The sequence below is a fragment of the Symphalangus syndactylus genome, chromosome 12, assembly GCF_028878055.3.
Source record: "Symphalangus syndactylus isolate Jambi chromosome 12, NHGRI_mSymSyn1-v2.1_pri, whole genome shotgun sequence".
In the NCBI taxonomy this organism is placed as follows: Eukaryota; Metazoa; Chordata; class Mammalia; order Primates; family Hylobatidae; genus Symphalangus; species Symphalangus syndactylus.
The window spans coordinates 44228592-44244470 of record NC_072441.2 but is presented as its reverse complement, the minus strand read 5'-3'; the positions used below and the strand labels follow the sequence as shown (position 1 = coordinate 44244470).

Genomic DNA, 15879 nt, shown 5'->3' with positions numbered 1-15879 from the left:
CATCTCATAAAGTTTCTTAGTTTTAATTTGTTTTTAAACATGGTCTTGGTATGTTACTCAAGCTGGTCTTGAACTGCTGGCCATAAGCAGTGCCCTTGCTTGAAATCACAAATGTTGTCAATGCTACTGACCTCAGCTCATGACTCTTGTTTTTCTACGTAATCCATGTAGGTGGTCTTATCCATTTAATGATTTTAATTATCATCCTTGCTGTTGATGTCCAAATCTACATTCCCAATTTAGACCTCTTTGGTCCCTATATTCAACTTGCTGCTGGATATTTTCATCTAATTTTTCCATAGGCATCTCAAATTGAATGTGCTCCAACTTCACCCTTCTTTTCTCCCCTTTGCATCCTGTATTATTTATTGCAATTGGTGCTACCACCATTCATCTAGATGTCAAGCTGGGAACCTACCACTTAACAATCGGTCACCAAGTTCTGCCAGCTTATCTCTTAAATAGTTCTTGAATTTATTCTCTCCTCCCCATTTAGCACACCAGTTAAGGTACTCATTCAGCCTCATATATATTATTGCAAATAATATTATTCAACTTTTTCTTTCATTTGGATCCCATACCCATAGTGAGTTACTAGGTTTCTATGGCTTCCAATCCATCAAAGAAAACATTTTATTGTTTTTGGTAAGGTCGGAAGCATGATAGAACTGTCCATATTAAGGTTTTTTTCTTTTTTTTTCTGGGGTAGAAAGTGCGAAACATTTATTAAGGTATAAAACAAAAACAGAGAAAAACCATGACCAGAAAGAGAAGTTGGACAAGAGTACTAATGCTAGGAAAAGCAAGAATATCCTAGCAAGCACTGATACTCCAGCAACATGGGGAGCATATGTTCCTCCCCTACTTCCAACTCCTTTTCTCGCTCATGCTGTGCCTTCCATTTTAGATAAGTAATTCCTATGTCATTGTTTTCATGTGTGTTCTGCAGTCCGAGTGAGCTATGTAAAGCACAAATTTGGTCTTTGTGTCACTTTTGGGTGCTAGGAGCATTATGGCACCTTGATGAATAGAGCTGACTTTATGGGCTAGGGTTGGTTCAAATTTAACCAGGCAGAAGAACAACAGATGAAACAAAGACCCTGAGTGATGGGCACAGCTGTCAGCAGAAAATCATTGCGTTCATGTTGTGGGTGATGGGGAACAAGCTGATAAGACTGTCTGAGGCTTTTTGGAGGTATCCTACCAAATCGCTCATAAGATAGATTCCTTCCAGACTGTGCTGTTGATCAGAATACTTAATCTATGATCTCCTTTGGCCATTAAAAGCTAGAATAAATGTCATAGGTAGCTCCCTGAGGCTCTATTAGACAGTTATCTACTGGAGAGACAGAGGCTTGGGAAGCAGGAGTTAGGAAACACTGTAGATAGAATGGAACAGGCCGGGTGCGGTGGCTCACGCCTGTAATCCCAGCACTTTGGGAGGCCGAGGCGGGCGGATCACGAGGTCAGGAGATCGAGACCATCCTTGCTAACACGGTGAAACCCGTCTCTACTAAAAATACAAAAAATTAGCTGGGCTTAGTGGCGGGTGCCTGTAATCCCAGCTACTCAGGAGGCTGAGGCAGGAGAATGGTGTGAACCCGGTAGGCTGAGCTTGCAGTGAGCCGAGATTGCACCAGTGCACTCCAGCCTGGGCGACAGAGTGAGACTCCGTCTCAAAAAAAAAAAAAAAAAGAATGTAACAAAGCATTTGGAAGAAGTGTAGATGGCAGTGTGGTAGTGAAACTGAAATGGGAAGGAAGAGGAACTTAAAATTCAAAGAGCCCTGGTTCTCATTTGTCATAGCTGCTAAGCCTCCTTGAAGACTGTTTTGGTAGTTTTGGCAGCTTTTATGAAGGTGAATCTTATGTTATTAGGATTTTTATATTGGATGTGGTGAGATCAGGATGAAGTTCATTAATGTCAGTTACCAAGGGCACTGCTGGGTCAGTAGGTACTGAAGGCTCTCTATGAGCCCCTCAGTTATCTCCTTGTGGTTTTTGTTATGCTTCACAAGTAGTTAGGAGTAGACTATTGCACTTCATTCTGGACACCAAGCTACCAAAAGTTCCATGTTGCTTTGTGAAAAGCTCAAAAAACATTTCACTGGCCTGAAGACAGGGTCACAGTACAGAGATTTTGTCTGGTTTAGGCCTACCCATGTAGCTTATACAGGTGTTGGAGACTCTTTGAATATGATCAGTGTTATATAAAAGCCTAAATTGTTAGGTCCCATGAGGGTTGCTTTCTGATAAGGGAGATTGGATCCAACATACAATGAGAGAAGTGATTTGGCTTTTAGTGCTCCCAGGGAGGGATTGGTACCAAGAAAGTTCTGAAAGTTATGGAAGAAGGCTATTGATTCCAAAAATTAGTAGGATTTAGATGATTTGGAGATTAAAATGGAAAAAGAATCAAACATGATTCTTTCTGCAGAAGCAGAAGACTAGTTTTTTTGGTCAGTTATACACCTACACATCATAATTTCATAAGCCTTAGCCTCAAGGTCATACAGTAAAACAAATGAGCCATATGCAAAAAAAAAATCGCTATATCTTCACATTTAGGGGCACCAGAAGAAGTGGGAGCTAATGATAATATCTGGTTTTCTGTCTCTCCTGGGCTAATGCCTAAATGTGGAAGCAGAGAACTACTGAAGGTATTAAGAAAATGGAAGGTCTAGAAGTATTTGACTTGATCTTATCCTTTAAAACATGCAACATATTCTCACTGACCAATAAACATAATCGGCAGATATTATAATCTTGTTTCTGCGTGACAGGGCAAAGACTGGAGATTTGTGCTGCCCCATGAGAAAATTCTCACTTCTTTTTTTTTTTTTTCTTTCTTTTTGCCTCTTCTGCAGGGAGTATCAGAGGTAAAATGAGATGACCAGCCCCAGGAGTCACCCCAATTTAATCAGCAGTAGTGGGTTAGTATTAGTTACCTGGGGGATCTTGTTTCTATTCAATCTAGACTGGAGAGCAGGAGAAAGAAAAAGGCAAAGAATGCTTTGGATTTCAGAACGCCCCAAAACTGATCTCAGAAAGAGGAGTGGGAAGGTGGTGACTGAGTTCCACAGAATGAAGTTCACCCAGAAGGAATGTAGGTTTTAACAGCAATGCCAGCAAGGTGTTAAGCTCTCGGCTGGAGTGGAGAGGTCCAGTCACATCTCTTGGGGTGGTGGGAAATGTTGCTTTCTGAAGTCTCACTATGAGGTCTCAGAATAAGTGTACTACTCTGCGCTGATCTCCCAGCTGCTTCAAAACACTCCCCTCCCCTTTTTGAACAAGGCAAGGTAAAATAACTAGGCAAAATATATCCATACCAAGGTCATCTGGAAGGCACAATTGTGTCCAGTGATGTTTCTCGCAACTCTAGCATACCTAGGGGTATTCCTCTCTACTCCCTTTCTTCTCAAGGCCTTCTTTAAGTGCTCTCATTGTTTTGGCTTTCTGTACTCCAGCGTGGCAGCTGATAGACAATAAATACACTGCTCTGGGGATGAATTTCAGATGTTGAGTCTTCCAGCAAATTTGAAACTTCGACAAGTATCTTCTCCCATTCCTACTTTTTATTCCTTATAATTTCTGAGAAACTTTCCTGCCAGCAGACTTCTCAGACAGTGACGGACTGAATCCTCATTAAAACAAAGAAAGGTTAAGGGAAAAAAATAACCTATATAAAATGAGGTAACTCCCAAGTCTTTCAGCTATAAATTGACAACAGGATTTATATAAATCCGTAATTGTATCTCTTTTACCTGCAGTTAGGCTAGTTAATGATGAAAAAAGTATACAGCTGATCGTGTGGCTTTAATGAGGATTCTTTTTACAGAGTTAAAAAAATCCACCAAATTAAATTCTGCCAATTTACTTCATTGCAAATTGAGCACCACCCTGTGAGCAAAAAAAAGAAAAAAAGAAAAGAAAAAAAATCATCAAGTAGCTGAAATCAGTTACAGCTAAATGTGTAAGTCAGCATGTGCTTTAGCCTTTAGTCATGAAGAATATATTAGATTTTAAAAATAAATGGCTTTCTGCTGAGTCTTCATTGCGGTGGCTTTCTGACTTTTAATTAAATTTTCAGTACTTGTGGATGCTTCCTCATGTACTCTGGCCACAGAACTCGCATTGCCTCCATCATTAAGTGGAGTGGAAAACCAAATTGGAGATTATTAAGCTTGTTCATTTCTTTGTTATCAGTAGCTGGTGGCTCTCTCCTTTTTACTTGTTAAATAAGGATGGAGCTTTCTACTAGGATATTTTCCAAGAATGAAATAAGCTCTCGTAAACAGAGCATGATTAGCCCTAATGCGGGAGCTTGTTAAATGTTCCTCATTATACATTTCTGGTCTGTTTCATCAGTGTTAAATGAACTTAATGTAAATTAATAAAAACAGGTTTGCATTATTTGTAACAGGATTGAGAGTAAAGAAGAAAACTGTAAGCAACACTAAACTCAGCAACTAATGTCGAAGTTTGCACTTTTTCTCTGCTGCCCTTTCTGTTCCATGGAATTGAATAAATTGTTTGAAAAGCTTAATATTTAATCTGTTGGAATGGTGCATTGCAGTTTAGGTATTACATTAGAGACTTTAATTGCTAGTTTGGTGCTTTTCTGCAAATTTTGTGTTTGCTCCTTTTGAACTTCCCAGAAATAAAGAGATTTATGAAAATCATGTATTATTGGAGGGACCAATCTTGAACAAAGGAATTTTAATTTTTATACCAACAGGGTCAAGAACATAATTTTGGCTATAGAACCTAATGGTTGGTTTTAAATTCATATTTGTTTTGATTTATAAAACTGAGTTCATTGCAGATGCTTCAAGGCAAATGTGTTATGTAAAATTCACATTGTTTTAAACAGTGACATTCTTAAAACACAAGGCTGCTTCTCCTAATTAAAAAGAAACCAAACTGAAAAGACACTTAAACATGCACAGAAAGTCAAAAAGCTAAGGGCTACTAATCTAAATGATAAGATGATTTGTCTCTGAGATGCAGAATTAGATGCCCATGAGCAAGTTAGAATAATTGGGGATCCCAGCATTTAAATTTTTAGGACCCTTATTAACTAAAGTATAATGTGCCTAAATTGCAAACTCCTTTGGAGAATATTATTAGGAAAGTGAGGCTGCTATGACTTCGACTTTGTGTTTTTTTTTGGTTTGTTTTTTTTTGAGACAGAGTGTTGCTCTGTCACCCAGGCTGGGGTGCAGTGGTGTGATCTCGCCACTACAACCTCCGCCTCCTGGGTTCAAGCAATTCTCCTGCCTCAGCCTCCCGAGTAGCTGTGATTACAGGGGCCTACCACCATGCCCGGCTAACTCTTGTATTTTTAGTAGAGACGAGGTTTTGCCATGTTGGCCAGGCTGGTCTCTAACTCCTGACCTCAGGTGATTCACCTGCCTCAGCCTCCCAAAGCACTGGGATTACAGGCATGAGCCACCACACCCGGCCTGTGGTTGTTGATGGAGTTAGTGGAATATCTGTATGTAGTGGTTGTGGTTATTTGATTACAGTCACAGACATCTTAATGCTCATGAAGTCTGAGCAAGTGTTTAAAATATAGTGAAATCAAGAAAAAATTATAAATTATGAAAAATGCATCATGCAATTGTGGATGCAGTTCCATTTTAAAGGAATTTTTTGGAACTTTACTTTTCATTGAAAATTATGTAGTTCCTTGGACAAAGTGCATATTAACTATTTGTTTAACATTAGTGGTAACATATACAGCAAAGTCTTGATTTTAACTAGAATTCTTAGAACATGTCATCCTCACAGCCCAGAATGGTGAAAGCAGAGGAATGTATGCCATAAGTATCCACCGTGGCAGATGTAACTGATTGTTCACAATGCTCTTTCCTGCTCAACCTACATTAGCTTCAGAATTCTTCCCAATACAGTAGCCCAGGCAGTTCCTACCAATAGATTGCAGTTGTTATGTGAGAGGAAGCCTTGTTTGTCATCTCTATTATAATTAGTGAATTTTTTTTATTTTTTATTTTTAGATTTAGTTAGGAAATCTTTGGCTGAAACATTTTAGGTCACTTCCTGCCTTATTAGAGTATGATGAACACATTTTCATTGTTACATCATTATTCATTAAATTTTCATTTCCTGAAGATTTTGTTTTGATTCTGTACTGTCATTATTATAATGAATTTTATTTTCCCAATGAATTATATATGTAGAAAGTATAACAGATTAGAACGAAATTGAACCAAACTTAGGATATGTACTAGAATATTCCCGTTCTTCCCTCTTTCTTCCCCCCTTTCTTTCCTTCCCTTCTTTCTAACAAATTTTTGATTCATTGGGATTCGATCAGAAATCCAAGATATAATTTAAGTTTCTCAAAACATGACTTAGAGGAAAGACAGAACACAGTCCTTCTAAAATGTCCAGGTGATCCTAAAATGTGGTCCAGTTGGCTTTGTCTTAGGAACCATCTACTTTGAACTTTAGCCTCATTCTGCTTTTCTATTCTCTGTTTATCTTCTGTCCTGTTCAGCTCTGTCTTATCCTCTAACGTTTCCATGCTGGCTTCCTCGTTAACAGCTCGCTCCTATCCCGGGTCCTACCATGGAATTAAGATACACGTAGCTCTCTTCTCCCTGCACTCCCCAAGTAAAGCATTAAAGCTAGATTCTGGTTAATTGACAGCTTTTAGTCACAGAGCTCTATTTAGCAGAGTTGACTAAATGTCTTAACTAAAAAAAACAGCAGACAAGCACTCATCCTTGGTGGTATGTAATAAGGACCACCAGTAATTCAATGCATGTGTGAGGGTAAAGGTCACAGGGAGAAACTGGGACCTTTCAGAACAACTTCAGAAATTGAACTGCTGCCTTAGTATAAAGAAAATAAATTTAAGGACTTGACATGTGGTCGACATGAAGAATAAATATTGAAACAATAAATGACTCTAGATTAGTACAAAAAAAAAACGCAAAATCAACAAGTGGTACACCAAAAAGTGCTTAGAAAATATCCTTCAAAGATGGGAAAAAAAGGGATGAATTATATATATCTGTAAAGTAATAATAATAATAGTGATGATGATGATAGAAAATATTAATTAAACACTTACTATGGGATAGGTACTATTCCAAGAATTTTACATATGTTAACTCTTTCCATACTAAAAAACTCTAGGGGTAGCTACTATTACTATCCCTATTTTATGAATAAAGACACTGAGTTATAAAGATAGTAAATGACTTGCTTAAATAGCTAGTAGATGACAGAGTTGGGAATTGAATCCAGGCAGGAACTGATTCCTGACTCTATAGCCCACATGTTCTTTGGTTGCAGTTCCCAAAGTTAAAGTGCTGTGTTTTTCTCTTAGCATTCTTGAACTTAATCTAAGAAAGAAGCTATGTAGGTACAGTCACTGCCCCATGAGCCAAGTTCTTTTGGCAGAAAAAATGATGCTACAGAGTAGGGTAAAAATAGAAGCTTCTGGAGACTGACAGATTATGGGAATATTGCCCAAAGAGCATTCATTTTTATCAACCTAATGGTGCTGACTTCCAGGAAATCAGAATAAAAATAATTCAGAAAAGCATCATCAAATCTCAGACTTTTGAATAAAACTGGACATAAACGTAGGATAATACTTTATTACCAACTTTTCTTACTCCTTTTGTGATTGAGTGTTGGGGTAAGAAATACAATTATTAGTTACTTATTGGATGGCATGAAGATTTTTACAGACATCAGAGGAGGTGAGTGACCAAAATTAGAGTTTGTGTGAATAGAGGTTGGCACTAGGTGTGGAGCTGGGTTAAGAGACACCAACTGGTTGGATAGGGGTTGTGGAAGAAGTAATGCAGATGAAACTAGAAGGTGCAAGTAGGCACCCAAACAACCTGGTGTAATGGTGATGGCAGGCACCGGGGCAGAGGAGGTCTGCCATTGGTTGCCTCCGCTGATCATTTGACACAGCTAATTGCGGCCCCAAAATAACCACTTGCTTTCAAGGGCTTTCACTGTGTTTTGAACTGATTCTAACAAATTACCCTTTTGAAATAGATTAATGTCCCTTTCATAGTTTTTCAACATTCAATATATATGAGGTCTTGTGTAGAATCGTAAGATGAACATGATAATCCTTATAGATAGATTTTTTAAATTATGGGATTTTAAAATTTTTTTAGAATTTTAAATTTTTTAGAATTTTAAAATTTTTAGATTTTTTAAAATTTCTTTTAGCCCTACTCATTCCTCTTAATATTAGCCATGTTGATGTAATTAAGGGTTGCCTGGAGAAGTGCCACATACTATCTATTTAATTTTGTTTAAATTATTTTCTGCCACCTTTCGGGCATGCACTAAAAGGCCCTAGGCAGGAGCTAGTTTGCACAGTTACATTATTATCTTTACCATTCATCATTCTGCTCATTGGCTATTTATAAAATAAACGTACATAATGTGCCTAAAAATATGAAATAAGAACTTGAACAAAATTGATAAAGAAAATGAGAATCTGTAATTCTGACTTCTCAAATATATCTCCAGTTTATTTAAGGGAAAAAAAGGAAGAAAGGCAAAGAAAGAACATTTCTTATTCATATAATCTTAGGAAAATCTTAATAGGTGGTGAGATTTCTTCCTAGAATGCAATGTACTCTCCTCAGTTGAAAGTAATTCTTGTAATGTTTAGCAGAAATGAGCATTGCCATGGAGGCTGCTCTGCTGGGCTTCCTTTGGAGAATTCTTAGAAGAACTTTGAGTGGTTTTCATTCATGTGTGCCAATTTCATAGATTTTCCCAACATAAAATTCAAAAGGCAGAAGGAAACCCTAAGTCCATTTAAAAATAATGGTGTGTATTTTCTTCACAACATTTTCAGAGTGGCGTTTTCTCAGAATCTGTTTGGTTCTTGAGTCACACTGACGGGGCTAAAGGCCCACACATCACCATTCATTCATTTTCCCCATCCTGCCCTTCTTTCATTTATCCTGCAAAACAGTACATGAATGAATCAACTGGCAACATTAGGAAGCTATGCAACGCAACACATTATGTCATAATATTAATAGCTACAATTTATTAAATGCCCAATCAACAACAGGTGCTCCACCTGTACTTTTTTTTTTTTTTTTTTTTTTTTAACATTCTCATGGCAAACTTGCAAGACAGATACTATCCCTATTATTTGGATGAGAAAGTCAAGACTCAGAATAAATTGAGTGATCTGCTAAGGTGTCCCAACTGATAGGAGGTGGAGCTGGGGTTCAAAACAATGTCTGCTGGATTGTAAACCTAATGCCTTCAACACGACACTGTTCTGCTTCCTTACGTTACCTGCATTAAAAAATTCTGTACTGCCCAATTCCTGCCAGAAACAAAAGGACAGCCATGCCATATTACCAAGCTAAGAGTTGCAAGGGGCCTGCCAGCCCCCTTCTTAGTAGTCAATTATTTCTGACTACTAAGAACTAATACTTTGGTTAGGTGCTTAAAAAACAGGCTTTCCCAGCCAGGTGGGTGGGTTGGCTAGATAGGATTAAGGCGCAGGGACTCTTTACCAAGCAAGGTGCTCCTTCCTGTCAGAACACATTTCCGTAGAGCCCTGCAGTCTGCAAGCTGGTAGCACCTCCTCCTGCTTCTGCCTCCTAGTGGGCTGTCTGAGGGAGGCTATACATATGTATTAAGTTATTAAGCGGTGGTATGGGTTCTCACAAGTTCAAACACAAAGCATGCTGTGTCCCTGCTCGAGCATCTCCAGGAGGGCCTGGATTAATAGAAATGCAAATGGAGCATCTGCACAAGGCCATACGATTAGAACCTCCCCCTCACACCTCAAAGTCAAGAGCAGAAAAACACTGCATGTGAAATACAACAAAAAATGGTGATATAATATGCAAAGTCTGTTACCCATTTCAACAGCAGTCAACAAAACATTTCTACTCACACCACTCAGAACAATTCTGCCCCAACTTTATTATGTAAGCTAATGTCTTTCCTCAGGATAAAATTGCTGTTGGCTCGTTAGAGTCCCTGTTGACTGCTTTATTGCTTAAGACTCTCTGCACGCCACTGTTGGGCCCACTCGAGAAATTTGCTGTTAAAAGAAGCAGGGTTTTAATTTTTTTACCTCTATTCTTTTCATCTCCCTGGGGTACAAATGCAACGGTCAATGAAGCCCTAAGGGATAGTGAGGTGGGTCTGCCAGGGCTGGTCTTGGAGCCTCAGTCTGGAGGGAGTCATAGGCTGGTTTGGGCTATTAGGGCCCAGTCACAGGTTTCATCTCCATTTGAGTCAGGTAGCCTCACTCTGTTTTCGTGGCTGCACTCTTAATTCTGTACACTGGCAGATACCACTATGTGACCTCTCAGGATGCAGACCAAATCCCAGCATGTTGGCACAGTAGTGTTCCATATATGTTTGTGGGATGATTGAATGCTTGACTGAATAAATGAAAATAAAATCTGCTTGCCTCTCAGTGCATGATGTGGGCAGGAGGGTATCCATGTGAGGGAGTGTGGTTGATTTAGTGCAGCCATCCCCACTGGAGAAAAACTCAAGGCTCACACGTGACTGTCCTTTCTTTGTCTCTTTCGTTTCTACGAGTGTTCTCCCTCCCTGAACCCAGCCTTCTTTACTTTAGCTGGTTGATTTGGTATACATATGCCTATATGGCTTTGGGAAATAATCTTTCCCTAATCATGACCCTCCAATCATATCTCACTTATAATTGAGTGAGTGAATCATTGTTCTTTCCTGTCTCAGAGAAGCAGGGGGCATTTATGTGGCCGAGAGTGAGTCATGGCTAGGGATGAATTCTGAGGAGACCCCGATGCCTGGATATTTGGTGTTTTCTGTGTTCATGCAGCTTTATGCTTCGAGTGGCTGCTGAGCTGCCGGAGATGCCATACACTCATCAAATTGGATGCTTATATTTATTCCTAGTTATATTTCTAGAGAATGTTATTCACCAGAGAACATTGCTTATAAGTTGTCGTTGTAGATTTTTTTTTTTACCTTATTCATACAAAGCAACCCATCTTACCTTCCTTTCCCCCCAGTCTACTGTCTGCCTGAACATTGTTCAGCATCTCTCATCTGGGACACGGCTGCATTCTTCTGGTCTCTAGGTTCTTTCCCTCCATTCAGTTATATGCATACACACTCCTAGATGCATTCTTCTAAAACATAGCTCTGACTATATCACTCCTCAGTTAAACACCTCAATGATTTTCCATTGCTTGATAAACAAAACACAAGCTTCTTATTCAGACATTTAAAACTCTAGGATCTGGCCCCAAGCTGAATTTTCCATCATTTTAAACTACCTACACTCCATTCACACCACACAACGTATGGTTCCTTTTCTCCATAAACCCCTAAACACCATTTACTTCACTTGCAGTGAAATTCTTTCTGTGGTCCATCCCCACTTTCTGACCCACCCTTCAGGAAGTATCTTAGCTGTCACCTGCGGTTGGAAGCCTACTCAAATGCATCCCTGTGATTTCTTTGTGTGCCTGCCTTTTGCATTTTTTCCCTCTTTTTGGCCAACATCCCACTTTCCCTACGATTCCAGGTAATGCTTATCGCTTGGATAGGAATGCAATAGAACAAATTTTATTTACTGAGCAAATGAAAGAATGTTGAATGAATGTGCATCTCTGTCATCTCCCCTTAGAGTTTGTGACAACCCTGAGGAGGCAGCAGTGTGATGTAGCAGAGACTGAGTCTTGGGGTCAAAAACTGGGGCTGGAGTCTCTGCTTGGCCGTTTATGAACTGTAGGAGCTTGGGCAAGCTGCCTGACTTCTTTGTGTCTCACCTCTGTTGATGCTTGTTGAATGCATGAGCTTGTGTTGTGGATTTTTGTTGTTGTTGTTGTTCATATGCATATTCTTTACTGCCTGGAAATGCTGAAAAGCAAAGTATTGCTTGTCTTACAGATATGGAATATTCTCTTCACATATAAATCATTTCATGAACTGACATCGTAATGTACACTACAGACCTAGTAAGATTTCGTTTGAAAAATGAGTCAGGTAAGTATCCTATGATTGCACTAGCATCTACCTCTTTGAAAACTGTGAACAATGGAAACTACACGCTTGCTTTTAAAGACTATACATTTTGATAGTTTAACTAATTTGGAGATCTACTAATAGAAATGACACAGTGCTGCTAATCTAAGTGTCTACAGTTAGTAGTTTATTGGACAAAGGAAGAAAAGGAGGGAAAAGTTTTCACAGTGATTTCTTGCATCTGCAATCCTAAATCTAATTTAGTATTAGTGCTCCTGACAGGAAAAGAAATTTCAGGGCAGTTACTCACACTTTTGAAGGTTTTATTTGGCTTAACCTCAGAAATAACTGCAGTGATGGAGCTGAGTGCTCTCAGATGTCGGTTTTCTCTCTGAAATAATGGACTCTTGAGTTCCTTCTTTTCCTAAAATTAGGTCCAAGATGCTGTAGAGCCTTCCTGAAGAGTGGCTTTAAGTACCTTGTGATGTTAAAAAAAAAAAAAAAAAAATCCCCCGCCCACTTACATGAATACATATAAGAAACTGGGAAACCTCGCTGACCACGCAATAGATTTTAACGTGATGGACAGTGAGCCTCGTTGGGGCCACATGTTCCTATTGCCAGCACCTCCCTTGTGAGCCAGTTCTGAGCTTTGTGCCGCAGCCACTGAGTTGTGGGGAGAGTTCCACCTGTGTCTCAGATGCTCTCTGGGAGGAGGCATTTCCATGTTCCTTACAGCATTGTCTCCCTTTCCATGGCATTTGTCCTTTTCTTTCGAAACTTCCTTCTGGCCACTTGTCAAACTGCAGTAGGAAACATAAAACCAGGAAGCACACGCTTTCTGTTGGGGATGAGATAAATAACTAAACAAGAAATAGTCATTCACCACAAACACCACTGGTGTAATATTACATGATGTCATACATAGCACTGGCAAAAGGAAAGGCTCTGGCTTTGGTATGGGATGTAACTGAGCACAGGGCTAAGTTGTCTTTTGTTGTTTATTTTTGTTTTTTTCTGTGTCTGATATTGTCCTATGAGAAATCTCTAAAAAATCACTAGTATTTTTATAGTTATTTACAACTTACAAAGCACTTCCCACACAATTTTAATGTTTAATAGAGCATCCCTGTACACCTGGTATTATTATTATTTATATTTTTCTGAGGATGAAAGTGAGGCAGCAAGGTCCCACAAGTTAAGTAGTAGAAGCCATGCAGCACCGTGTAGTGGTTACAGCCCTGCCAGCAGTGGTTCTCAGAAGCACCAGGACTTGGAGCTGCACTCTCAGACTAATGAGAACCTGGAGCATTAGATGGGGACTGGTTTCCAAAGCCTGGAAAAGAGCTGGCCTGAGGGTTCCAGACCAGATACTCTAGGGAGATTCGACACAGGGATAAAAAGCCCAACTAAAATCCAGGCCGAAGGTGAATACGGTTGTCATTCTGAGAAAGCCACATGACTAAGCAGAGCAGGGGGGGAGGTTATAGGACAAAACCTGTGCCCCTACACCAGGATGCAAGGGTTTAGATCAAAGATAAGGAGTTGGAGCTTGGTGGGAATCTCTTAGTCATTGAGAAATAGCTGCAAGTGCTTTGTGTAGAGTATTGTAGCCTTGACCATGGGTAGGGTGGAGCAGCCTCAGATGTCAGATCATGAATTTGGGAACATTGAGTTAAGTCTTAGGAATGACACTGAGGGGAGATGCAGAAAAGAAAGTGAAGAAACATTTGAATACATGTTATGGGTTGGAAATCTGAAGGTCATTACCTCTAGGAATTTCCAGGCCATCTCTTTTTTTCTTCCTTCTTTCCTCTTCTCCTTTCATTTCCTCATCTCTCTCTATCACCCCTCCTTCCCTCACTATATTTCTTCATTATGTTTCTTGCAGTACAGCTATTTGGCACTGTGCCAGAGACTGTTAGGCTCTGGGGTTGCAAATGTGACCTAGAAAAATACTTACAAATCTTTTGTCAATGAGGAAAGCTACGTGGTCACCTTTGGATTAACTTTGTCCAAAATTTTCAACTTTTGACGTCAGATAGGTGAATTTATGGACTGAAAATAAAAACAATAACTTTGGGTACTTATCCTGAGTCTCTATGATTATATGTGTGTGCACATGTGCATGCATAAAGAAATTATAGCTTACTGATTAGGGTGTTTTAATGTGATGAGGAAAACCTGTTCTTTGAGATCATACACTTAATTTTTCCTCTTTTGTAATTTTCATAAAGCTCGTCTCATTTATGTAAACTCAATAAATCCTTCCTTGCTTATTTATTTTTTTTTTATTTACTAACTTCAAGCTTTCTCCAAATCTCTGGTCCTGAAAATAATGATTTGTATTTCAGTATTTTAAATTCTGAAATACCCTTCCTGTATGATTTCAAATAACCCCTTATCAGCCTTCACCTTGCCCTTTGCTATAGAAGAAAAAGTATTTTGAGCTTGAATAATGGAGACTGGCTTTCTTTTTTTTTTTTTATTATACTTTAAGTTCTAGGGTACATGTGCATAACGTGCAGGTTTGTTACATATGTATACATGTGCCATGTTGGTGTGCTGCATCCATTAACTCATCATTTACATTAGGGATATCTCCTAATGCTATCCCTCCCCCCTCCCCACACCCTACGACAGGCCCCGGTGTGTGATGTTCCCCGCCCTGTGTCCAAGTGTTCTCATTGTTCAATTCCCACCTATGAGTGAGAACGTGTGGTGTTTGGTTTTTTGTCCTTGTGATAGTTTGCTGAGAATGATGGTGGGAGTCATAGGCTGGTTTGGGCTATTAGGGCCCAGTCACAGGTTTCATCTCCATTTGAGTCAGGTAGCCTCACTCTGTTTTCGTGGCTGTACTCTTAATTCTGTACACTGGCAGATATCACTATGTGACCTCTCAGGATGCAGACCAAATCCCAGCATGTTGGCACAGTAGTGTTCCATATATGTTTGTGGGATGATTGAATGCTTGACTGAATAAATGAAAATAAAATCTGCTTGCCTCTCAGTGCATGATGTGGGCAGGAGGGTACATGATGTGGGCATGATGGTTTCCAGCTTCATCCATGTCCCTACAAAGGACGTGAACTCATCCTTTTTTATGGCCGCATAGTATTCCATGGTGTATATGTGCCACATTTTCTTAATCCAGTCTATCATTGATGGACATTTGGGTTGGTTCCAGGTCTTTGCTATTGTGAATAGTGCCACAATAAACATACGTGTGCAAGTGTCTTTATAGCGGCCTGATTTATAACCCTTTGGGTATAGACTCAGGAATAGGATGGCTGGGTCAAATGGTATTTCTAGTTTTAGATCCTTGAGGAATCACCACACTGTCTCCCACAATGGTTGAACTAGTTTACAGTCCCACCAACAGTATAAAAGTGTTCCTATTTCTCCACATCCTCTCCAGCACCTGTTGTTTCCTGACTTTTTAATGATTGCCGTTCTAACTGGTGTGAGATAGTATCTCATTGTGGTTTTGATTTGCATTTCTCTGATGGCCAGTGATGATGAGCATTTTTTCATGTGTCTGTTAGCTGCATAAATGTCTTCTTTTGAGAAGTGTCTGTTCATATCCTTCACCCACTTTTTGATGGGGCTGTTTGTTTTTTTCTTCTAAATTTGTTTGAGTTCTTTGTAGATTCTGGATATTAGCCCTTTGTCAGATGAGTAGATTGCAAAAATTTTCTCCCATTCTGTAGGTTGCCTGTTCACTCTGATGGTAGTTTCTTTTGCTGTGCAGGAGCTCTTTAGTTTGATTAGATCCCATTTGTCAATTTTGGCTTTTGTTGCCATTGCTTCTGGTGTTTTAGACATGAAGTCCTTGCCCATGCCTATGTCCTAAGTGGTATTGCCTAGGTTTTCTTCT

The 15879-nt window shown here is 39.4% G+C and overlaps 1 long non-coding RNA gene across 4 annotated transcripts in view; it reads left to right on the top strand.

Moving 5' to 3' along the window:
- Nucleotides 1-15879, top strand: part of LOC134734106 (uncharacterized) — a 314108-nt gene that overhangs the window by 118367 nt on the left and 179862 nt on the right. Inside the window, exon 3 of one of the 4 annotated variants that reach the window (XR_010117479.1) lies at nt 11928-12023. The exons of the other annotated variants lie outside the window; for them this stretch is intronic. This is a non-coding gene — a long non-coding RNA (uncharacterized lncRNA). The remainder of the gene's footprint in view (nt 1-11927; nt 12024-15879) is intronic. 4 annotated transcript variants of the gene reach the window in all.